Below are 26,409 nucleotides of genomic sequence, written 5' to 3'. Positions count from 1 at the left end.
ACTCACAGAGTTACATCTGTATTTCGTGGATCTCTTTGCTAGCCTTATTTCTGTGGAATCTGAGAACAGATATTTCGGATCCCTTTGAAGACTATAGGGCCAAAGGAAATATCCTCCGATAACAAAGAGAAAGAAGCTTTCTGAGAAACTTCTTTGTGTTCTGTGAAATCATCTCACAGAGTTACAGCTTTCCCCTCAAGAAGCCTTTCGCTAAGACGGTTCTTGTGGAATTGGCAAAGTGATATTTGGAAGCCCATAGAGGGCTATGGTGAAAAAGGAAATATCCTCAGATGAAATCTGGAAAGAAGCATTCTGAGAAACTGCTCTGTGATGTGGGACTTCCACTCACAGAGTTACATTTGTATTTCGTGGATCTCTTTGCTAGACTTATTTCTGTGGAATCTGAGAACAGATATTTCGGATACCTTTTAAGACTATAGGGCCAAAGGAAATATCCTCTGATAACAAAGAGAAAGAAGCTTTCTGAGAAACTTCTTCTGTCTGTGAAATCATCTCACAGATTTACAGCTTTCCCCTCAAGAAGCCTTTCGCTAAGACGGTTCTTGTGTAATTGGCAAAGTGTTATTTGGAAGCCCATAGAGGGCTATGGGGAAAAGGAAATATCCTCAGATGAAATCTGGAAAGAAGCTTTCTGAGAAACTGCTCTGTGATGTGTGACTTCCCCTCACAGAGTTACATCTGTATTTCGTGGATCTCTTTGCTAGCCTTATTTCTGTGGAATCTGACAACAGATATTTCGGATCCCTTTGAAGACTATAGGGCCAAAGGAAATATCCTCCGATAACAAAGAGAAAGAAGCTTTCTGAGAAACTTCTTTGTGTTCTGTGAAATCATCTCACAGAGTTACAGCTTTCCCATCAAGAAGCCTTTCGCTAAGACAGTTCTTGTGGAATTGGCAAAGGGATATTTGGAAGCCCATACAGGGCTATGTTGAAAAAGAAAATATCCTCAGATCAAATCTGGAAAGAAGCTTCCTGAGAAGCTGCTCTGTGATGTGTGACTTCCACTCAATGAGTTACATCCGTATTTCGTGGATCTCTTTGCTAGCCTTATTTCTGTGGAATCTGAGAACAGATATTTCGGATCCCTTTGAAGACTATAGGGCCAAAGGAAATATCCTCCGATAACAAAGAGAAAGAAGCTTTCTGAGAAACTTCTTTGTGTTCTGTGAAATCATCTCACAGAGTTACAGCTTTCCCCTCAAGAAGCCTTTCGCTAAGACAGTTCTTGTGGAATTGGCAAAGTGATATTTGGAAGCCCTTAGAGGGCTATGGTGAAAAAGGAAATATCCTCAGATGAAATCTGGAAAGAAGCTTTCTGAAGAACTTCACTGTGGTGTGTGACTTCCACTCACAGAGTTACATCTGTATTTCGTGGATCTCTTTGCTAGTCTTATTTCTGTGGAATCTGAGAACAGATATTTCGGATTGCTTTGAAGACTATAGGGCCAAAGGAAATATCCTCCGATAACAAAGAGAAAGAAGCTTTCTGAGAAACTTCTTTGTGTTCTGAGAAATCATCTCACAGAGTTACAGCTTTCCCCTCAAGAAGCCTTTCGCTAAGACAGTTCTTGTGGAATTGGCAAAGTGATATTTGGAAGCCCAGAGAAGGCTATGGTGAAAAAGGAAATATCCTCAGATGAAATCTGGAAAGAAGCTTTCTGAGATACTGCTCTGTGATGTGTGACTTCCACTCACAGAGTTACATCTGTATTTCGTGGATCTCTTTGCTAGCCTTATTTCTGTGGAATCTGAGAACAGATATTAAGGATCCCTTTGAAGACTATAGGGCCAAAGGAAATATCCTCCGATAACAAAGAGAAAGAAGCTTTCTGAGAAACTTCTCTGTGTTCTGTGAAATCATCTCACAGAGTTACAGCTTTCCCCTCAAGAAGCCTTTCGCTAAGACGGTTCTTGTGGAATTGGCAAAGTGATATTTGGAAGCCCATAGAGGGCTATGGTGAAAAAAGAAATATCCTCAGATGAAATCTGGAAAGAAGCCTTCTGAGAAACTGCTCTGTGATGTGGGACTTCCACTCACAGAGTTACATATGTATTTCGTGGATCTCTTTGCTAGCCTTATTTCTGTGGAATCTGAGAACAGATATTTCGGAACTCTTTGAAGACTATAGGGCCAAAGGAAATATCCTCCGATAACAAAGAGAAAGAAGCTTTCTGAGAAACTGCTTTGTGTTGTGTGAAATCATCTCACAGAGTTACAGCTTTCCCCTCAAGAAGCCTTTCGCTAAGACAGTTCTTGTGGAATTTCCAAAGTGATACTTCGAAGCCCATAGCGGGCTATGGTGAAAAAGGAAATATCCTCAGATGAAATCTGGAAAGAAGCCTTCTGAGAAACTGCTCTGGGATGTGTGACTTCCACTCACAGAGTTACATCTGTATTTCGTGGATCTCTTTGCTAGTTTTATTTCTGTGGAATCTGAGAACAGATATTTCGGATCCCTTTGAAGACTATAGGGCCAAAGGAAATATCCTCCGATAACAAAGAGAAAGAATCTCTCTGAGAAACTTCTTTGTGTTCTGTGAAATCATCTCACAGAGTTACAGCTTTCCCCTCAAGAAGGCTTTCGCTAAGACGGTTCTTGTGGAATTGGCAAAGTGATATTTGGAAGCCCATAGAGGGCTACGGTGAAAAAGGAAATATCCTCAGATGAAATCTGGAAAGAAGCCTTCTGAGAAACTGCTCTGTGATGTGTGATTTCCACTCACAGAGTTACATATGTATTTCGTGGATCTCTTTGCTAGCCTTATTTCTGTGGAATCTGAGAACAGATATTTCGGAACTCTTTGAAGACTATAGGGCCAAAGGAAATATCCTCCGATAACAAAGAGAAAGAAGCTTTCTGAGAAACTTCTTTGTGCTGTGTGAAATCATCTCACAGAGTTACAGCTTTCCCCTCAAGAAGCCTTTCGCTAAGACGGTTCTTGTGGAATTGGCAAAGTGTTATTTGGAAGCCCATAGAGGGCTATGGGGAAAAGGAAATATCCTCAGATGAAATCTGGAAAGAAGCTTTCTGAGAAACTGCTCTGTGATGTGTGACTTCCCCTCAAACAGTTACATCTGTATTTCGTGGATCTCTTTGCTAGCCTTATTTCTGTGAAATCTGACAACAGATATTTCGGATCCCGTTGAAGACTATAGGGCCAAAGGAAATATCCTCCGATAACAAAGAGAAAGAAGCTTTCTGAGAAACCTCTTTGTGTTCTGTGAAATCTTCTCACAGAGTTACAGCTTTCCCCTCAAGAAGCCTTTTGCTAAGACAGTTCTTGTGGAATTGGCAAAGTGATATTTGGAAGCCCATAGAGGGCTATGTTGAAAAAGGAAATATCCTCAGATCAAATCTGGAAAGAAGCTTCCTGAGAAGCTGCTCTGTGATGTGTGAATTCCACTCACAGAGTTACATCCGTATTTCGTGGATCTCTTTGCTAGCCTTATTTCTGTGGAATCTGAGAACAGATATTTCGGATCCCTTTGAAGACTATAGGGCCAAAGGAAATATCCTGCGATAACAAAGAGAAAGAAGCTTTCTGAGAAACTTCTTTGTGTTCTGTGAAATCATCTCACAGAGTTACAGCTTTCCCCTCAAGAAACCTTTCGCTAAGACAGTTCTTGTGGAATTGGCAAAGTGATATTTGGAAGCCCATAGAGGGCTATGGTGAAAAAGGAAATATCCTCAGATGAAATCTGGAAAGAAGCTTTCTGAGAAACTTCTCTGTGGTGTGTGACTTCCACTCACAGAGTTACATCTGTATTTCGTGGATCTCTTTGCTAGCCCTATTTCAGTGGAATCTGAGAAAAGATATTTCGGATCCCTTTGAAGACTATAGGGCCAAAGGAAATATCCTCGGAAACAAAGAGAAAGAAGCTTTCTGAGAAACTTCTTTGTGTTCTGTGAAATCATCTCACAGAGTTACAGCTTTCCCCTCAAGAAACCTTTCGCTAAGACAGTTCTTGTGGAATTGGCAAAGTGATATTTGGAAGCCCATACAGGGCTATGGTGAAAAAGGAAATATCCTCAGATGAAATCTGGAAAGAAGCTTTCTGAAATACTGCTGTGTGATGTGTGACTTCCACTCACAGAGTTACATCCGTATTTCGTGGATCTATTTGCTAGCCTTATTTCTGTGGAATCTGAGAACAGATATTTCGGATCCTTTTGAAGACTATAGGGCCAAAGGAATTATCCTCCGATAACAAAGAGAAAGAAGCTTTCTGAGAAACTTCTTTGTGTTCTGTGAAATCATCTCACAGAGTTACAGCTTTCCCCTCAAGAAGCCTTTCGCTAAGACGGTTCTTGTGGAATTGGCAAAGTGATATTTGGAAGCCCCTAGAGGGCTATGGTGAAAAAGGAAATATCCTCAGATGAAATCTGGAAAGAAGCTTTCTGAGAAACTGCTCTGTGATGTGGGACTTCCACTCACAGAGTTACATCTGTATTTCGTGGATCTCTTTGCTAGCCTTATTTCTGTGGAATCTGAGAACAGATATTTCGGATCCCTTTTAAGACTATAGGTCCAATGGAAATATCCTCCGATAACAAATGAAAGAAGCTTTCTGAGAAACTTCTTTGTGTTCTGTGAAATCATCTCACAGAGTTACAGCTTTCCCCTCAAGAAGCCTTTCGCTAAGACGGTTCTTGTGGAATTGGCAAAGTGATATTTGGAAGCCCATAGAGGGCTATGGTGAAAAAGGAAATATCCTCAGTTCAAATCTGGAAAGAAGCTTCCTGAGAAGCTGCTCTGTGATGTGTGACTTCCACTCACAGAGTTAAATCTGTATTTCGTGGATCTCTTTGCTAGCCTTATTTCTGTGGAATCTGAGAACAGATATTTCGGATCCCTTTGAAGACTATAGGGCCATAGGAAATATCCTCCGATAACAAAGAGAAAGACGCTTTCTGAGAAACTTCTTTGTGTTCTGTGAAATCATCTCACAGAGTTACAGCTTTCCCCTCAAGAAGCCTTTCGCTAAGACAGTTCTTGTGGAATTGGCAAAGTGATATTTGGAAGCCCATAGAGGGTTATGGTGAAAAAGGAAATATCCTCAGATGAAATCTGGATAGAAGCTTTATGAGAAACTGCTCTGTGATGTGTGACTTCCACTCACAGAGTTACATCTGTATTTCGTGGATCTCTTTGCTAGCCTTATTTCTGTGGAATCTGAGAACAGATATTTCGGATCCCTTTGAAGACTATAGGGCCAAAGTAAATATCCTCCGATAACAAAGAGAAAGAAGCTTTCTGAGAAACTTCTTTGTGTTCTGTGAAATCATCTCACAGACTTACACCTTTCCCCTCAAAAGCCTTTCGCTAAGACGGTTCTTGTGGAATTGGCAAAGTGTTATTTGGAAGCCCATAGAGGGCTATGGTGAAAAAGGAAATATCCTCAGATGAAATCTGGAAAGAAGCATTCTGAGAAACTGCTCTGGGATGTGTGACTTCCACTCACAGAGTTACATCTATATTTCGTGGATCTCTTTGCTAGTTTTATTTCTGTGGAATCTGAGAACAGATATTTCGGATCCCTTTGAAGACTATAGGGCCAAAGGAAATATCCTCCGATAACAAAGAGAAAGAAGCTTTCTGAGAAACTTCTTTGTGTTCTGTGAAATCATCTCACAGAGTAACAGCTTTCCCCTCAAGAAGGCTTTCGCTAAGACGGTTCTTGTGGAATTGGCAAAGTGATATTTGGAAGCCCTTAGAGGGCTATGGTGAAAAAGGAAATATCCTCAGATGAAATCTGGAAAGAAGCCTTCTGAGAAACTGCTCTGTGATGTGTGACTTCCACTCACAGAGTTACATATGTATTTCGTGGATCTCTTTGCTAGCCTTATTTCTGTGGAATCTGAGAACAGATATTTCGGAACTCTTTGAAGACTATAGGGCTAAAGGAAATATCCTCCGATAACAAAGAGAAAGAAGCTTTCTGAGAAACTTATTTGTGTTGTGTGAAAGCATCTCACAGAGGTACAGCTTTCCCCTCAAGAAGCCTTTCGCTAAGACAGTTCTTGTGGAATTTCCAAAGTGATATTTGGAAGCCCATAGAGGGCTATGGTGAAAAAGGAAATATCCTCAGATGAAATCTGGAAAGAAGCATTCTGATAAACTGCTCTGGGATGTGTGACTTCCACTCACAGAGTTACATCTGTATTTCGTGGATCTCTTTGCTAGTGTTATTTCTGTGGAATCTGAGAACAGATATTTCGGATCCCTTTGAAGACTATAGGGCCAAAGGAAATATCCTCCGATAACAAAGAGAAAGAAGCTTTCTGAGAAACTTCTTGGTGTTCTGTGAAATCATCTCACAGAGTTACAGCTTTCCCCTCAAGAAGCCTTTCACTAAGACAGTTCTTGTGGAATTGGCAAAGTGATATTTGGAAGCCCTTAGAGGGCTATGGTGAAAAAGGAAATATCCTCAGATGAAATCTGGAAAGAAGATTTCTGAGATACTGCTCTTTGATGTGTGACTTCCACTCACAGAGTTACATCTGTATTTCGTGGATCTCTTTGCTAGACTTATTTCTGTGGAATCTGAGAACAGATATTTCGGATCCCTTTTAAGACTATAGGGCCAAAGGAAATATCCTCTGATAACAAAGAGAAAGAAGCTTTCTGAGAAACTTCTTCTGTCTGTGAAATCATCTCACAGATTTACAGCTTTCCCCTCAAGAAGCCTTTCGCTAAGACGGTTCTTGTGGAATTGGCAAAGTGTTATTTGGAAGCCCATAGAGGGCTATGGGGAAAAGGAAATATCCTCAGATGAAATCTGGAAAGAAGCTTTCTGAGAAACTGCTCTGTGATGTGTGACTTCCCCTCACAGAGTTACATCTGTATTTCGTGGATCTCTTTGCTAGCCTTATTTCTGTGGAATCTGACAACAGATATTTCGGATCCCTTTGAAGACTATAGGGCCAAAGGAAATATCCTCCGATAACAAAGAGAAAGAAGCTTTCTGAGAAACTTCTTTGTGTTCTGTGAAATCATCTCACAGAGTTACAGCTTTCCCCTCAAGAAGCCTTTCGCTAAGACAGTTCTTGTGGAATTGGCAAAGTGATATTTGGAAGCCCATAGAGGGCTATGGTGAAAAAGGAAATATCCTCAGATGAAATCTGGAAAGAAGCTTTATGAGAAACTGCTCTGTGATGTGTGAATTCCACTCACAGAGTTACATCTGTATTTCGTGGATCTCTTTAATAGCCTTATTTCAGTGGTATCTGAGAACAGATATTTCGGATCCCTTTGAAGACTATAGGGCCAAAGGAAATATCCTCCGATAACAAAGAGAAAGAAGCTTTCTGAGAAACTTCTTTGTGTTCTGTGAAATCATCTCACAGAGTTACACCTTACCCCTCAAGAAGGCTTTCGCTAAGACGGTTCTTGTGGAATTGGCAAAGTGATATTTGGAAGCCCATAGAGGGCTATGGTGAAAAAGGAAATATCCTCAGATGAAATCTGGAAAGAAGCTTTCTGAGAAACTGCTCTGTGATGTGTGACTTCCACTCACAGAGTTACATCTGTATTTCGTGGATCTCTTTGCTAGTCTTATTTCTGTGGAATCTGAGAACAGATATTTCGGATTGCTTTGAAGACTATAGGGCCAAAGGAAATATCCTCCGATAACAAAGAGAAAGAAGCTTTCTGAGAAACTTCTTTGTGTTCTGAGAAATCATCTCACAGAGTTACAGCTTTCTCCTCAAGAAGCCTTTCGCTAAGACAGTTCTTGTGGAATTGGCAAAGTGATATTTGGAAGCCCTTAGAGGGCTATGGTGAAAAAGGAAATATCCTCAGATGAAATCTGGAAAGAAGCTTTCTGAGATACTGCTCTGTGATGTGTGACTTCCACTCACAGAGTTACATCTGTATTTCGTGGATCTCTTTGCTAGACTTATTTCTGTGGAATCTGAGAACAGATATTTCGGATCCCTTTGAAGACTATAGGGCCAAAGGAAATATCCTCCGATAACAAAGAGAAAGAAGCTTTCTGAGAAACTTCTTGTGTTCTGTGAAATCATCTCACAGAGTTACAGCTTTCCCCTCAAGAAGCCTTTCGCTAAGACGGTTCTTGTGGAATTGGCAAAGTGATATTTGGAAGCCCAGAGAAGGCTATGGTGAAAAAGGAAATATCCTCCGATGAAATCTGGAAAGAAGCTTTCTGATATACTGCTCTGTGATGTGTGACTTCCACTCACAGAGTTACATCTGTATTTCGTGGATCTCTTTGCTAGCCTTATTTCTGTGGAATCTGAGAACAGATATTTCGGATCCCTTTGAAGACTATAGGGCCAAAGGAAATATCCTCCGATAACAAAGAGAAAGAAGCTTTCTGAGAAACTTCTTTGTGTTCTGTGAAATCATCTCACAGAGTTACAGCTTTCCCCTCAAGAAGCCTTTCGCTAAGACAGTTCTTGTGGAATTGGCAAAGTGATATTTGGAAGCCCATAGAGGGCTATGGTGAAAAAGGAAATATCCTCAGATGAAATCTGGAAAGAAGCTTTCTGAGAAACTGCTCTGTGATGTGGGACTTCCACTCACAGAGTTACATTTGTATTTCGTGGATCTCTTTGCTAGCCTTATTTCTGTGGAATCTGAGAACAGATATTTCGGATCCCTTTGAAGACTATAGGTCCAAAGGAAATATCCTCCGATAACAAATGAAAGAAGCTTTCTGAGAAACTTCTTTGTGTTCTGTGAAATCATCTCACAGAGTTACAGCTTTCCCCTCAAGAAGCCTTTCGCTAATTGGTTCTTGTGTAATTGGCAAAGTGATATTTGGAAGCCCATAGAGGGCTACGGTGAAAAAGGAAATATCCTCAGTTCAAATCTGGAAAGAAGCTTCCTGAGAAGCTGCTCTGTGATGTGTGACTTCCACTCACAGAGTTTAATCTGTATTTCGTGGATCTCTTTGCTAGCCTTATTTCTGTGGAATCTGAGAACAGATATTTCGGGTCCCTTTGAAGACTATAGGGCCATAGGAAATATCCTCCGATAACAAAGAGAAAGAAGCTTTCTGAGAAACTTCTTTGTGTTCTCTGAAATCATCTCACAGAGTTACAGCTTTCCCCTCAAGAAGCCTTTCGCTAAGACAGTTCTTGTGGAATTGGCAAAGTGATATTTGGAAGCCCTTAGAGGGCTATAGTGAAAAAGGAAATATCCTCAGATGAAATCTGGAAAGAAGCTTTCTGAGAAACTTCTCTGTGATGTGTGACTTCCACTCACAGAGTTACATCTGTATTTCGTGGATCTCTTTGCTAGCCTTATTTCTGTGGAATCTGAGAACAGATATTTCGGATCCCTTTGAAGACTATAGGGCCAAAGGAAATATCCTCCGATAACAAAGACAAAGAAGCTTTCTGAGAAACTTCTTTGTGTTCTGTGAAATCATCTCACAGAGTTACAGCTTTCCCCTCAAGAAGGCTTTCGCTAAGACGGTTCTTGTGGAATTGGCAAAGTGATATTTGGAAGCCCATAGAGGGCTATGGTGAAAAAGGAAATATCCTCAGATGAAATCTGGAAAGAAGCCTTCTGAGAAACTACTCTGTGATGTGTGACTTCCACTCACAGAGTTACATATGTATTTCGTGGATCTCTTTGCTAGCCTTATTTCTGTGGAATCTGAGAACAGATATTTCGGATCCCTTTGAAGACTATAGGTCCAAAGGAAATATCCTCCGATAACAAATGAAAGAAGCTTTCTGAGAAACTTCTTTGTGTTCTGTGAAATCATCTCACAGAGTTACAGCTTTCCCCTCAAGAAGCCTTTCGCTAAGACAGTTCTTGTGGAATTGGCAAAGTGATATTTGGAAGCCCATAGAGGGCTATGGTGAAAAAGGAAATATCCTCAGATGAAATCTGGAAAGAAGCTTTATGAGAAACTGCTCTGTGATGTGTGACTTCCACTCACAGAGTTACATCTGTATTTCGTGGATCTCTTTAATAGCCTTATTTCTGTGGTATCTGAGAACAGATATTTCGGATCCCTTTGAAGACTATAGGGCCAAAGGAAATATCCTCCGATAACAAAGAGAAAGAAGCTTTCTGAGAAACTTCTTTGTGTTCTGTGAAATCATCTCACAGAGTTACACCTTACCCCTCAAGAAGGCTTTCGCTAAGACGGTTCTTGTGGAATTGGCAAAGTGATATTTGGAAGCCCATAGAGGGCTATGGTGAAAAAGGAAATATCCTCAGATGAAATCTGGAAAGAAGCTTTCTGAGAAACTGCTCTGTGATGTGTGACTTCCACTCACAGAGTTACATCTGTATTTCGTGGATCTCTTTGCTAGTCTTATTTCTGTGGAATCTGAGAACAGATATTTCGGATTGCTTTGAAGACTATAGGGCCAAAGGAAATATCCTCCGATAACAAAGAGAAAGAAGCTTTCTGAGAAACTTCTTTGTGTTCTGAGAAATCATCTCACAGAGTTACAGCTTTCCCCTCAAGAAGCCTTTCGCTAAGACAGTTCTTGTGGAATTGGCAAAGTGATATTTGGAAGCCCAGAGAGGGCTATGGTGAAAAAGGAAATATCCTCAGATGAAATCTGGAAAGAAGCTTTCTGAGATACTGCTCTGTGATGTGTGACTTCCACTCACAGAGTTACATCTGTATTTCGTGGATCTCTTTGCTAGACTTATTTCTGTGGAATCTGAGAACAGATGTTTCGGATACCTTTGAAGACTATAGGGCCAAAGGAAATATCCTCCGATAACAAAGAGAAAGAAGCTTTCTGAGAAACTTCTTTGTGTTCTGTGAAATCATCTCACAGAGTTACAGCTTTCCCCTCAAGAAGCCTTTCGCTAAGACGGTTCTTGTGGAATTGGCAAAGTGATATTTGGAAGCCCAGAGAAGGCTATGGTGAAAAAGGAAATATCCTCCGATGAAATCTGGAAAGAAGCTTTCTGAGATACTGCTCTGTGATGTGTGACTTCCACTCACAGAGTTACATCTGTATTTCGTGGATCTCTTTGCTAGCCTTATTTCTGTGGAATCTGAGAACAGATATTTCGGATCCCTTTGAAGACTATAGGGCCAAAGGAAATATCTTCCGATAACAAAGAGAAAGAAGCTTTCTGAGAAACTTCTTTGTGTTCTGTGAAATCATCTCACAGAGTTACAGCTTTCCCCTCAAGAAGCCTTTCGCTAAGACGGTTCTTGTGGAATTGGCAAAGTGATATTTGGAAGCCCATAGAGGGCTATGGTGAAAAAGGAAATATCCTCAGATGAAATCTGGAAAGAAGCTTTCTGAGAAACTGCTCTGTGATGTGGGACTTCCACTCACAGAGTTACATTTGTATTTCGTGGATCTCTTTGCTAGCCTTATTTCTGTGGAATCTGAGAACAGATATTTCGAATCCCTTTGAAGACTATAGGTCCAAAGGAAATATCCTCCGATAACAAATGAAAGAAGCTTTCTGAGAAACTTCTTTGTGTTCTGTGAAATCATCTCACAGAGTTACAGCTTTCCCCTCAAGAAGCCTTTCGCTAATTGGTTCTTGTGGAATTGGCAAAGTGATATTTGGAAGCCCATAGAGGGCTATGGTGAAAAAGGAAATATCCTCAGTTCAAATCTGGAAAGAAGCTTCCTGAGAAGCTGCTCTGTGATGTGTGACTTCCACTCACAGAGTTAAATCTGTATTTCGTGGATCTCTTTGCTAGCCTTATTTCTGTGGAATCTGAGAACAGATATTTCGGATCCCTTTGAAGACTATAGGGCCATAGGAAATATCCTCCGATAACAAAGAGAAAGAAGCTTTCTGAGAAACTTCTTTGTGTTCTCTGAAATCATCTCACAGAGTTACAGCTTTCCCCTCAAGAAGCCTTTCGCTAAGACAGTTCTTGTGGAATTGGCAAAGTGATATTTGGAAGCCCTTAGAGGGCTATGGTGAAAAAGGAAATATCCTCACATGAAATCTGGAAAGAAGCTTTCTGAGAAACTTCTCTGTGATGTGTGACTTCCACTCACAGAGTTACATCTGTATTTCGTGGATCTCTTTGCTAGCCTTATTTCTGTGGAATCTGTGAACAGATATTTCGGATCCCTTTGAAGACTATATGGCCAAAGGAAATATCCTCCGATAACAAAGACAAAGAAGCTTTCTGAGAAACTTCTTTGTGTTCTGTGAAATCATCTCACAGAGTAACAGCTTTCTCCTCAAGAAGGCTTTCGCTAAGACGGTTCTTGTGGAATTGGCAAAGTGATATTTGGAAGCCCATAGAGGGCTATGGTGAAAAAGGAAATATCCTCAGATGAAATCTGGAAAGAAGCCTTCTGAGAAACTGCTCTGTGATGTGTGACTTCCACTCACAGAGTTACATATGTATTTCGTGGATCTCTTTGCTAGCCTTATTTCTGTGGAATCTGAGAACAGATATTTCGGAACTCTTTGAAGAATATAGGGCCAAAGGAAATATCCTCCGATAACAAAGAGAAAGAAGCTTTCTGAGAAACTGCTTTGTGTTGTGTGAAATCATCTCACAGAGTTACAGCTTTCCCCTCAAGAAGCCTTTCGCTAAGACAGTTCTTGTGGAATTTCCAAAGTGATATTTGGAAGCCCATAGAGGGCTATGGTGAAAAAGGAAATATCCTCAGATGAAATCTGAAAAGAAGCCTTCTGAGAAACTGCTCTGGGATGTGTGACTTCCACTCACAGAGTTACATCTGTATTTCGTGGATCTCTTTGCTAGTTTTATTTCTGTGGAATCTGAGAACAGATATTTCGGATCCCTTTGAAGACTATAGGGCCAAAGGAAATATCCTCCGATAACAAAGAGAAAGAAGCTTTCTGAGAAACTTCTTTGTGTTCTGTGAAATCATCTCACAGAGGTACACCTTTCCCCTCAAGAAGCCTTTCGCTAAGACGGTTCTTGTGGAATTGGCAAAGTGATATTTGGAAGCCTCTAGAGGGCTATGGTGAAAAAGGAAATATCCTCAGATGAAATCTGGAAAGAAGCTTTCTGAGAAACTGCTCTGTGATGTGGGACTTCCACTCACAGAGTTACATCTGTATTTCGTGGATCTCTTTGCTAGCCTTATTTCTGTGGAATCTGAGAACAGATATTTCGGATCCCTTTTAAGACTATAGGTCCAAAGGAAATATCCTCCGATAACAAATGAAGAAGCTTTCTGAGAAACTTCTTTGTGTTCTGTGAAATCATCTCACAGAGTTACAGCTTTCCCCTCAAGAAGCCTTTCGCTAAGACGGTTCTTGTGGAATTGGCAAAGTGATATTTGGAACCCCATAGAGGGCTATGGTGAAAAAGGAAATATCCTCAGTTCAAATCTGGAAAGAAGCTTCCTGAGAAGCTGCTCTGTGATGTGTGACTTCCACTCACAGAGTTAAATCTGTATTTCGTGGATCTCTTTGCTAGCCTTATTTCTGTGGAATCTGAGAACAGATATTTCGGATCCCTTTGAAGACTATAGGGCCATAGGAAATATCCTCCGATAACAAAGAGAAAGAAGCTTTCTGAGAAACTTCTTTGTGTTCTGTGAAATCATCTCACAGAGTTACAGCTTTCCCCTCAAGAAGCCTTTCGCTAAGACAGTTCTTTTGCAATTGGCAAAGTGATATTTGGAAGCCCATAGAGGGTTATGGTGAAAAAGGAAATATCCTCAGATGAAATCTGGATAGAAGCTTTATGAGAAACTGCTCTGTGATGTGGGACTTCCACTCACAGAGTTACATCTGTATTTCGTGGATCTCTTTGCTAGCCTTATTTCTGTGGAATCTGAGAACAGATATTTCGGATCGCTTTGAAGACTATAGGGCCAAAGGAAATATCCTCCGATAACAAAGAGAAAGAAGCTTTCTGAGAAACTTCTTTGTGTTCTGTGAAATCATCTCACAGAGTTACACCTTTCCCCTCAAAAGCCTTTCGCTAAGACAGTTCTTGTGGAATTTCCAAAGTGATATTTGGAAGCCCATAGAGGGCTATGGTGATAAAGGAAATATCCTCAGATGAAATCTGGAAAGAAGCATTCTGAGAAACTGCTCTGGGATGTGTGACTTCCACTCACAGAGTTACATCTGTATTTCGTGGATCTCTTTGCTAGTTTTATTTCTGTGGAATCTGAGAACAGATATTTCGGATCCCTTTGAAGACTATAGGGCCAAAGGAAATATCCTCCGATAACAAAGAGAAAGAAGCTTTCTGAGAAACTTCTTTGTGTTCTGTGAAATCATCTCACAGAGTTACAGCTTTCCCCTCAAGAAGGCTTTCGCTAAGACGGTTCTTGTGGAATTGGCAAAGTGATATTTGGAAGCCCTTAGAGGGCTATGGTGAAAAAGGAAATATCCTCAGATGAAATCTGGAAAGAAGCCTTCTGAGAAACTGCTCTGTGATGTGTGACTTCCACTCACAGAGTTACATATGTATTTCGTGGATCTCTTTGCTAGCCTTATTTCTGTGGAATCTGAGAACAGATATTTCGGAACTCTTTGAAGACTATAGGGCCAAAGGAAATATCCTCCGATAACAAAGAGAAAGAAGTTTTCTGAGAAACTTCTTTGTGTTGTGTGAAATCATCTCACAGAGTTACAGCTTTCCCCTCAAGAAGCCTTTCGCTAAGACAGTTCTTGTGGAATTTCCAAAGTGATATTTGGAAGCCCATAGAGGGCTATGGTGAAAAAGGAAATATCCTCAGATGAAATCTGGAAAGAAGCATTCTGAGAAACTGCTCTGGGATGTGTGAGTTCCACTCACAGAGTTACATCTGTATTTCGTGGATCTCTTTGCTAGTTTTATTTCTGTGGAATCTGAGAACAGATATTTCGGATCCCTTTGAAGACTATAGGGCCAAAGGAAATATCCTCCGATAACAAAGAGAAAGAAGCTTTCTGAGAAACTTCTTTGTGTTCTGTGAAATCATCTCACAGACTTACACCTTTCCCCTCAAGAAGCCTTTCGCTAAGACAGTTCTTGTGGAATTGGCATAGTGATATTTGGAAGCCCTTAGAGGGCTATGGTGCAAAAGGAAATATCCTCAGATGAATTCTGGAAAGAAGCTTTCTGAGATACTGCTCTGTGATGTGTGACTTCCACTCACAGAGTTACATCTGTATTTCGTGGATCTCTTTGCTAGACTTATTTCTGTGGAATCTGAGAACAGATATTTCGGATCCCTTTGAAGACTATAGGGCCAAAGGAAATATCCTGCGATAACAAAGAGAAAGAAGCTTTCTGAGAAACTTCTTGTGTCTGTGAAATCATCTCACAGATTTACAGCTTTCCCCTCAAGAAGCCTTTCGCTAAGACGGTTCTTGTGGAATTGGCAAAGTGTTATTTGGAAGCCCATAGAGGGCTATGGGGAAAAGGAAATATCCTCAAATGAAATCTGGAAAGAAGCTTTCTGAGAAACTGCTCTGTGATGTGGGACTTCCACTCACAGAGTTACATCTGTATTTCGTGGATCTCTTTGCTAGCCTTATTTCTGTGGAATCTGAGAACAGATATTTCGGATCCCTTTGAAGACTATAGGGCCAAAGGAAATATCCTCCGATAACAAATGAAAGAAGCTTTCTGAGAAACTTCTTTGTGTTCTGTGAAATCATCTCACAGAGTTACAGCTTTCCCCTCAAGAAGCCTTTCGCTAAGACGGTTCTTGTGGAATTGGCAAAGTGATATTTGGAAGCCCATAGAGGGCTATGGTGAAAAAGGAAATATCCTCAGTTCAAATCTGGAAAGAAGCTTCCTGAGAAGCTGCTCTGTGATGTGTGACTTCCACTCACAGAGTTAAATCTGTACTTCGTGGATCTCTTTAATAGCCTTATTTCTGTGGAATCTGAGAACAGATATTTCGGATCCCTTTGAAGACTATAGGGCCAAAGGAAATATCCTCCGATAACGAAGAGAAAGAAGCTTTCTGAGAAACTTCTTTGTGTTCTGTGAAATCATCTCACAGAGTTACAGCTTTCCCCTCAAGAAGGCTTTCGCTAAGACGGTTCTTGTGGAATTGGCAAAGGGATATTTGTAAGCCCATAGAGGGCTATGGTGAAAAAGGAAATATCCTCAGATGAAATCTGGAAAGAAGCTTTCTGAGAAACTGCTCTGTGATGTGTGACTTCCACTCACAGAGGTACATCTGTATTTCGTGGATTTCTTTGCTAGCCTTATTTCTGTGGAATCTGAGAACAGATATTTCGGATCCCTTTGAAGACTATAGGGCCAAAGGAAATATCCTCCGATAACAAAGAGAAAGAAGCTTTCTGAGAAACTTCTTTGTGTTCTGTGAAATCATCTCACAGAGTTACAGCTTTCCTCTCAAGAAGCCTTTCGCTAAGACAGTTCTTGTGGAATTGGCAAAGTGATATTTGGAAGCCCTTAGAGGGCTATGGTGAAAAAGGAAATATCCTCAGGTGAAATCTGGAAGGAAGCTTTCTGAGAAACTTCTCTGTGGTGTGTGACTTCCACTCACAGCGTTACATCTGTATTTCGTGGATCTCTTTAATAGCCTTATTTCTGTGGAATCTGAGAACAGATATTTCGGATCCTTTGAAGACTATAGGGCCAAAGGAAATATCCTCCGATAACAAAGAGAAAGAAGCTTTCTGAGAAACTTCTTTGTGTTCTGTGAAATCATCTCACAGAGTTACAGCTTTCCCCTCAAGAAGCCTTTCGCTAAGACGGTTCTTGTGGAATTGGCAAAGTGATATTTGGAAGCCCAGAGAGGGCTATGGTGAAAAAGGAAATATCCTCAGATGAAATCTGGAAAGAAGCTTTCTGAGATACTGCTCTGTGATGTGTGACTTCCACTCACAGAGTTACATCTGTATTTCGTGGATCTCTTTGCTAGCCTTATTTCTGTGGAATCTGAGAACAGATATTTCGGATCCCTTTGAAGACTATAGGGCCAAAGGAAATATCCTCCGATAACAAAGAGAAAGAAGCTTTCTGAGAAACTTCTTTGTGTTCTGTTTAATCATCTCACAGAGTTACAGCTTTCCCCTCAAGAAGCCTTTCGCTAAGACGGTTCTTGTGGAATTGGCAAAGTGATATTTGGAAGCCCATAGAGGGCTATGGTGAAAAAGGAAATATCCTCAGATGAAATCTGGAAAGAAGCCTTCTGAGAAACTGCTCTGTGATGTGTGACTTCCACTCACAGAGTTACATATGTATTTCGTGGATCTCTTTGCTAGCCTTATTTCTGTGGAATCTGAGAACAGATATTTCGGAACTCTTTGAAGACTATAGGGCCAAAGGAAATATCCTCCGATAACAAAGAGAAAGAAGATTTCTGAGAAACTTATTTGTGTTGTGTGAAATCATCTCACAGAGTTACAGCTTTCCCCTCAAGAAGCCTTTCGCTAAGACAGTTCTTGTGGAATTTCCAAAGTGATATTTGGAAGCCCATAGAGGGCTATGGTGAAAAAGGAAATATCCTCAGATGAAATCTTGAAAGAAGCATTCTGAGAAACTGCTCTGGGATGTGTGACTTCCACTCAGAGAGTTACATCTGTATTTCGTGGATCTCTTTGCTAGTGTTATTTCTGTGGAATCTGTGAACAGATATTTCGGATCCCTTTGAAGACTATAGGGCCAAAGGAAATATCCTCCGATAACAAAGAGAAAGAAGCTTTCTGAGAAACTTCTTTGTGTTCTGTGAAATTATCTCACAAAGTTACAGCTTTCCCCTCAAGTAGCCTTTCGCTAAGACGGTTCTTGTGGAATTGGCAAAGTGATATTTGGAAGCCATTGAGGGCTATGGTGCAAAAGGAAATATGCTCAGATGAAATCTGGAAAGACGCTTTCTGAGAAACTGCTCTGTGATGTGTGACTTCCACTCACAGAGATATATCTGTATTTCGTGGATCTCTTTGCTAGCCTTATTTCTGTGGAATCTGAGAACAGATATTTCGGATCCTTTTGAAGACTATAGGGCCAAAGGAAATATCCTCCGATAACAAAGAGAAAGAAGCTTTCTAAGAAACTTCTTTGTGTTCTGAGAAATCATCTCACAGAGTTACAGCTTTCCCCTCAAGAAGCCTTTCGCTAAGACGGTTCTTGTGGAATTGGCAAAGTGATATTTGGAAGCCCATAGAGGGCTATGGTGAAAAAGGAAATATCCTCAGATGAAATCTGGAAAGAAGCTTTCTGAGAAACTGCTCTGTGATGTGGGACTTCCACTCACAGAGTTACATATGTATTTCGTGGATCTCTTTGTTAGCCTTATTTCTGTGGAATCTGAGAACAGATATTTCGGATCCCTTTGAAGACTATAGGTCCAAAGGAAATATCCTCCGATAACAAATGAAAGAAGCTTTCTGAGAAACTTCTTTGTGTTCTGTGAAATCATCTCACAGAGTTACAGCTTTCCCCTCAAGAAGCCTTTCGCTAAGACGGTTCTTGTGGAATTGGCAAAGTGATATTTGGAAGCCCATAGAGGGCTATGGTGAAAAAGGAAATATCCTCAGTTCAAATCTGGAAAGAAGCTTCCTGAGAAGCTGCTCTGTGATGTGTGACTTCCACTCACAGAGTTAAATCTGTTTTTCGTGGATCTCTTTGCTAGCCTTATTTCTGTGGAATCTGAGAACAGATATTTCGGATCCCTTTGAAGACTATAGGGCCATAGGAAATATCCTCCGATAACAAAGAGAAAGAAGCTTTCTGAGAAACTTCTTTGTGTTCTGTGAAATCATCTCACAGAGTTACAGCTTTCCCCTCAAGAAGCCTTTCGCTAAGACAGTTCTTGTGGAATTGGCAAAGTGATATTTGGAAGCCCTTAGAGGGTTATGGTGAAAAAGGAAATATCCTCAGATGAAATCTGGAAAGAAGCTTTATGAGAAACTGCTCTGTGATGTGTGACTTCCACTCACAGAGTTACATCTGTATTTCGTGGATCTCTTTAATAGCCTTATTTCTGTGGAATCTGAGAACAGATATTTCGGATCCCTTTGAAGACTATAGGGCCAAAGGAAATATCCTCCGATAACAAACAGAAAGAAGCTTTCTGAGAAACTTCTTTGTGTTCTGTGAAATCATCTCACAGAGTTACAGCTTTCCCCTCAAGAAGGCTTTCGCTAAGACGGTTCTTGTGGAATTGGCAAAGGGATATTTGGAAGCCCATAGAGGGCTATGGTGAAAAAGGAAATATCCTCAGATGAAATCTGGAAAGAAGCTTTCTGAGAAACTGCTCTGTGATGTGTGACTTCCACTCACAGAGGTACATCTGTATTTCGTGGATTTCTTTGCTAGCCTTATTTCTGTGGAATCTGAGAACAGATATTTCGGATCCCTTTGAAGACTATAGGGCCAAAGGAAATATCCTCCGATAACAAAGAGAAAGAAGCTTTCTGAGAAACTTCTTTGTGTTCTGTGAAATCATCTCACAGAGTTACAGCTTTCCCCTCAAGAAGCCTTTCGCTAAGACGGTTCTTGTGGAATTGGCAAAGTGATATTTGGAAGCCCAGAGAGGGCTATGGTGAAAAAGGAAATATCCTCAGATGAAATCTGGAAAGAAGCTTTCTGAGATACTGCTCTGTGATGTGTGACTTCCACTCACAGAGTTACATCTGTATTTCGTGGATCTCTTTGCTAGCCTTATTTCTGTGGAATCTGAGAACAGATATTTCGGATCCCTTTGAAGACTATAGGGCCAAAGGAAATATCCTCCGATAACAAAGAGAAAGAAGCTTTCTGAGAAACTTCTTTGTGTTCTGTGAAATCATCTCACAGAGTTACAGCTTTCCCCTCAAGAAGCCTTTCGCTAAGACGGTTCTTGTGGAATTGGCAAAGTGATATTTGGAAGCCCATAGAGGGCTATGGTGAAAAAGGAAATATCCTCAGATGAAATCTGGAAAGAAGCCTTCTGAGAAACTGCTCTGTTATGTGTGACTTCCACTCACAGAGTTACATATGTATTTCGTGGATCTCTTTGCTAGCCTTATTTCTGTGGAATCTGAGAACAGATATTTCGGAACTCTTTGAAGACTATAGGGCCAAAGGAAATATCCTCCGATAACAAAGAGAAAGAAGATTTCTGAGAAACTTATTTGTGTTGTGTGAAATCATCTCACAGAGTTACAGCTTTCCCCTCAAGAAGCCTTTCGCTAAGACAGTTCTTGTGGAATTTCCAAAGTGATATTTGGAAGCCCATAGAGGGCTATGGTGAAAAAGGAAATATCCTCAGATGAAATCTGGAAAGAAGCATTCTGAGAATCTGCTCTGGGATGTGTGACTTCCACTCAGAGAGTTACATCTGTATTTCGTGGATCTCTTTGCTAGTGTTATTTCTGTGGAATCTGAGAACAGATATTTCGGATCCCTTTGAAGACTATAGGGCCAAAGGAAATATCCTCCGATAACAAAGAGAAAGAAGCTTTCTGAGAAACTTCTTTGTGTTCTGTGAAATCATCTCACAGAGTTACAGCTTTCCCCTCAAGAAGCCTTTCACTAAGACAGTTCTTGTGGAATTGGCAAAGTGATATTTGGAAGCCCTTAGAGGTCTATGGTGAAAAAGGAAATATCCTCAGATGAAATCTGGAAAGAAGATTTCTGAGATACTGCTCTGTGATGTGTGACTTCCACTCACAGAGTTACATCTGTATTTCGTGGATCTCTTTGCTAGACTTATTTCTGTGGAATCTGAGAACAGATATTTCGGATCCCTTTTGAGACTATAGGGCCAAAGGAAATATCCTCTGATAACAAAGAGAAAGAAGCTTTCTGAGAAACTTCTTCTGTCTGTGAAATCATCTCACAGATTTACAGCTTTCCCCTCAAGAAGCCTTTCGCTAAGACGATTCTTGTGGAATTGGCAAAGTGTTATTTGGAAGCCCATAGAGGGCTATGGGGAAAAGGAAATATCCTCAGATGAAATCTGGAAAGCAGCTTTCTGAGAAACTGCTCTGTGATGTGTGACTTCCACTCACAGAGTTACATCTGTATTTCGTGGATCTCTTTGCTAGCCTTATTTCTGTGGAATCTGACAACAGATATTTCGGATCCCTTTGAAGAATATAGGGCCAAAGGAAATATCCTCCGATAACAAAGAGAAAGAAGCTTTCTGAGAAACTTCTTTGTGTTCTGTGAAATCATCTCACAGAGTTACAGCTTTCCCCTCAAGAAGCCTTTCGCTAAGACAGTTCTTGTGGAATTGGCAAAGTGATATTTGGAAGCCCATAGAGGGCTATGTTGAAAAAGGAAATATCCTCAGATCAAATCTGGAAAGAAGCTTCCTGAAAAGCTGCTCTGTGATGTGTGACTTCCACTCACAGAGTTACATCCGTATTTCGTGTTTCTCTTTGCTTGCCTTATTTCTGTGGAATCTGAGAACAGATATTTCGGATCCCTTTGAAGACTATAGGGCCAAAGGAAATATCCTCCGATAACAAAGAGAAAGAAGCTTTCCGAGAAACTTCTTTGTGTTCTGTGAAATCATCTCACAGAGTTACAGCTTTCCCCTCAAGAAGCCTTTCGCTAAGACAGTTCTTGTGGAATTGGCAAAGTGATATTTGGAAGCCCATAGAGGGCTATGGTGAAAAAGGAAATATCCTCAGATGAAATCTGGAAAGAAGCTTTCTGAGATACTGCTCTGTGATGTGTGACTTCCACTCACAGAGTTACATCTGTATTTCGTGGATCTCTTTGCTAGCCTTATTTCTGTGGAATCTGAGAACAAATATTTCGGATCCCTTTGAAGACTATAGGGCCAAAGGAAATATCCTCCGATAACGAAGAGAAAGAAGCTTTCTGAGAAACTTCTTTGTGTTCTGTGAAATCATCTCACAGAGTTACAGCTTTCCCCTCAAGAAGCCTTTCGCTAAGACAGTTCTTGTGGAATTGGCAAAGTGATATTTGGAAGCCCTTAGAGGGCTATGGTGAAAAAGCAAATATCCTCAGATGAAATCTGGAAAGAAGCTTTCTGAGAAACTTCTCTGTGGTGTGGGACTTCCACTCACAGAGTTACATCTGTATTTCGTGGATCTCTTGGCTAGCCCTATTTCTGTGGAATCTGAGAAAAGATATTTCGGATCCCTTTGAAGACTATAGGGCCAAATGAAATATCCTCGGAAACAAAGAGAAAGAAGCTTTCTGAGAAACTTCTTTGTGTTCTGTGAAATCATCTCACAGAGTTACAGCTTTCCCCTCAAGAAGCCTTTCGCTAAGACAGTTCTTGTGGAATTGGCAAAGTGATATTTGGAAGCCCATACAGGGCTATGGTGAAAAAGGAAATATCCTCAGATGAAATCTGGAAAGAAGCTTTCTGAGATACTGCTGTGTGATGTGTGACTTCCACTCACAGAGTTTAATCTGTATTTCGTGGATCTCTTTGCTAGCCTTATTTCTGTGGAATCTGAGAACAGATATTTCGAATCCCTTTGAAGACTATAGGGCCATAGGAAATATCCTCCGATAACAAAGAGAAAGAAGCTTTCTGAGAAACTTATTTGTGTTCTGTGAAATCATCTCAGACAGTTACAGCTTTCCCCTCAAGTAGCCTTTCGCTAAGACGGTTCTTGTGGAATTGGCAAAGTGTTATTTGGAAGCCCATAGAGGGCTAAGGGGAAAAGAAAATATCCTCAGATGAAATCTGGAAAGAAGCTTTCTGAGAAACTGCTCTGTGATGTGTGACTTCCACTCACAGAGTTACATCTGTATTTCGTGGATATCTTCCCTAGCCTTATTTCTGTGGAATCTGAGAACAGATATTTCGGATCCCTTTGAAGACTATAGGGCCAAAGGAAATATCCTCTGATAACAAAGAGAAAGAATCTTTCTGAGAAACTTCTTTGTGTTCTGTGAAATCATCTCACAAAGATACAGCTTTCCCCTCAAGTAGCTTTTCGCTAAGACGGTTCTTGTGGAATTGGCAAAGTGATATTTGGAAGCCATTGAGGGCTATGGAGCAAAAGGAAATATGCTCAGATGAAATCTGGAAAGAAGCTTTCTGAGAAACTGCTCTGTGATGTGTGACTTCCACTCACAGAGATATATCTGTATTTCGTGGATCTCTTTGCTAGCCTTATTTCTGTGGAATCTGAGAACAGATATTTCGGATCCTTTTGAAGACTATAGGGCCAAAGGAAATATCCTCCGATAACAAAGAGAAAGAAGCTTTCTGAGAAACTTCTTTGTGTTCTGAGAAATCATCTCACAGAGTTACAGCTTTCCCCTCAAGAAGCATTTCGCTAAGACGGTTCTTGTGGAATTGGCAAAGTGATATTTGGAAGCCCATAGAGGGCTATGGTGAAAAAGGAAATATCCTCAGATGAAATCTGGAAAGAAGCTTTATGAGAAACTCCTCTGTGATGTGTGACTTCCACTCACAGAGTTACATCTGTATTTCGTGGATCTCTTTGCTAGCCTTATTTCTGTGGAATCTGACAACAGATATTTCGGATCCCTTTGAAGAATATAGGGCCAAAGGAAATATCCTCCGATAACAAAGAGAAAGAAGCTTTCTGAGAAACTTCTTTGTGTTCTGTTAAATCATCTCACAGAGTTACAGCTTTCTCCTCAAGAAGCCTTTCGCTAAGACAGTTCTTGTGGAATTGGCAAAGTGATATTTGGAAGCCCATAGAGGGCTATGTTGAAAAAGGAAATATCCTCAGATCAAATCTGGAAAGAAGCTTCCTGAAAAGCTGCTCTGTGATGTGTGACTTCCACTCACAGAGTTACATCCGTATTTCGTGGATCTCTTTGCTAGCCTTATTTCTGTGGAATCTGAGAACAGATATTTCGGATCCCTTTGAAGACTATAGGGCCAAAGGAAATATCCTCCGATAACAAAGAGAAAGAAGCTTTCCGAGAAACTTCTTTGTGTTCTGTGAAATCATCTCACAGAGTTACAGCTTTCCCCTCAAGAAGCCTTTCGCTAAGACAGTTCTTGTGGAATTGGCAAAGTGATATTTGGAAGCCCATAGAGGGCTATGGTGAAAAAGGAAATATCCTCAGATGAAATCTGGAAAGAAGCTTTCTGAGATAATGCTCTGTGATGTGTGACTTCCACTCACAGAGTTACATCTGTATTTCGTGGATCTCTTTGCTAGCCTTATTTCTGTGGAATCTGAGAACAAATATTTCGGATCCCTTTGAAGACTATAGGGCCAAAGGAAATATCCTCCGATAACGAAGAGAAAGAAGCTTTCTGTGAAACTTCTTTGTGTTCTGTGAAATCATCTCACAGAGTTACAGCTTTCCCCTCAAGAAGCCTTTCGCTAAGACAGTTCTTGTGGAATTGGCAAAGTGATATTTGGAAGCCCTTAGAGGGCTATGGTGAAAAAGGAAATATCCTCAGATGAAATCTGGAAAGAAGCTTTCTGAGAAACTTCTCTGTGGTGTGGGACTTCCACTCACAGAGTTACATCTGTATTTCGTGGATCTCTTGGCTAGCCCTATTTCAGTGGAATCTGATAAAAGATATTTCGGATCCCTTTGAAGACTATAGGGCCAAATGAAATATCCTCGGAAACAAAGAGAAAGAAGCTTTCTGAGAAACTTCTTTGTGTTCTGTGAAATCATCTCACAGAGTTACAGCTTTCCCCTCAAGAAACCTTTCGCTAAGACAGTTCTTGTGGAATTGGCAAAGTGATATTTGGAAGCCCATACAGGGCTATGGTGAAAAAGGAAATATCCTCAGATGAAATCTGGAAAGAAGCTTTCTGAGATACTGCTGTGTGATGTGTGACTTCCACTCACAGAGTTAAATCTGTATTTCGTGGATCTCTTTGCTAGCCTTATTTCTGTGGAATCTGAGAACAGATATTTCGGATCCCTTTGAAGACTATAGGGCCATAGGAAATATCCTCCGATAACAAAGAGAAAGAAGCTTTCTGAGAAACTTCTTTGTGTTCTGTGAAATCATCTCACAGAGTTACACCTTTCCCCTCAAAAGCCTTTCGCTAAGACAGTTCTTGTGGAATTGGCAAAGGGATATTTGGAAGCCCATAGAGGGCTATGGTGAAAAAGGAAATATCCTCAGATGAAATCTGGAAAGAAGCTTTCTGAGAAACTGCTCTGTGATGTGTGACTTCCACTCACAGAGGTACATCTGTATTTCGTGGATTTCTTTGCTAGCCTTATTTCTGTGGAATCTGAGAACAGATATTTCGGATCCCTTTGAAGACTATAGGGCCAAAGGAAATATCCTCCGATAACAAAGAGAAAGAAGCTTTCTGAGAAACTTCTTTGTGTTCTGTGAAATCATCTCACAGAGTTACAGCTTTCCTCTCAAGAAGCCTTTCGCTAAGACAGTTCTTGTGGAATTGGCAAAGTGATATTTGGAAGCCCTTAGAGGGCTATGGTGAAAAAGGAAATATCCTCAGGTGAAATCTGGAAGGAAGCTTTCTGAGAAACTTCTCTGTGGTGTGTGACTTCCACTCACAGAGTTACATCTGTATTTCGTGGATCTCTTTAATAGCCTTATTTCTGTGGAATCTGAGAACAGATATTTCGGATCCCTTTGAAGACTATAGGGCCAAAGGAAATATCCTCCGATAACAAAGAGAAAGAAGCTTTCTGAGAAACTTCTTTGTGTTCTGTGAAATCATCTCACAGAGTTACAGCTTTCCCCTCAAGAAGTCTTTCGCTAAGTCGGTTCTTGTGGAATTGGCAAAGTGATATTTGGAAGCCCAGAGAGGGCTATGGTGAAAAAGGAAATATCCTCAGATGAAATCTGGAAAGAAGCTTTCTGAGATACTGCTCTGTGATGTGTGACTTCCACTCACAGAGTTACATCTGTATTTCGTGGATCTCTTTGCTAGCCTTATTTCTGTGGAATCTGAGAACAGATATTTCGGATCCCTTTGAAGACTATAGGGCCAAAGGAAATATCCTCCGATAACAAAGAGAAAGAAGCTTTCTGAGAAACTTCTTTGTGTTCTGTGAAATCATCTCACAGAGTTACAGCTTTCCCCTCAAGAAGCCTTTCGCTAAGACGGTTCTTGTGGAATTGGCAAAGTGATATTTGGAAGCCCATAGAGGGCTATGGTGAAAAAGGAAATATCCTCAGATGAAATCTGGAAAGAAGCCTTCTGAGAAACTGCTCTGTGATGTGTGACTTCCACTCACAGAGTTACATATGTATTTCGTGGATCTCTTTGCTAGCCTTATTTCTGTGGAATCTGAGAACAGATATTTCGGAACTCTTTGAAGACTATAGGGCCAAAGGAAATATCCTCCGATAACAAAGAGAAAGAAGCTTTCTGAGAAACTTATTTGTGTTGTGTGAAATCATCTCACAGAGTTACAGCTTTCCCCTCAAGAAGCCTTTCGCTAAGACAGTTCTTGTGGAATTTCCAAAGTGATATTTGGAAGCCCATAGAGGGCTATGTTGAAAAAGGAAATATCCTCAGATCAAATCTGGAAAGAAGCTTCCTGAAAAGCTGCTCTGTGATGTGTGACTTCCACTCACAGAGTTACATCCGTATTTCGTGGTTC

This window comes from Macaca mulatta, chromosome 17 (assembly GCF_049350105.2).
Source record: "Macaca mulatta isolate MMU2019108-1 chromosome 17, T2T-MMU8v2.0, whole genome shotgun sequence".
NCBI classification, from domain to species: Eukaryota; Metazoa; Chordata; class Mammalia; order Primates; family Cercopithecidae; genus Macaca; species Macaca mulatta.
This window is presented reverse-complemented; position numbering follows the sequence as displayed.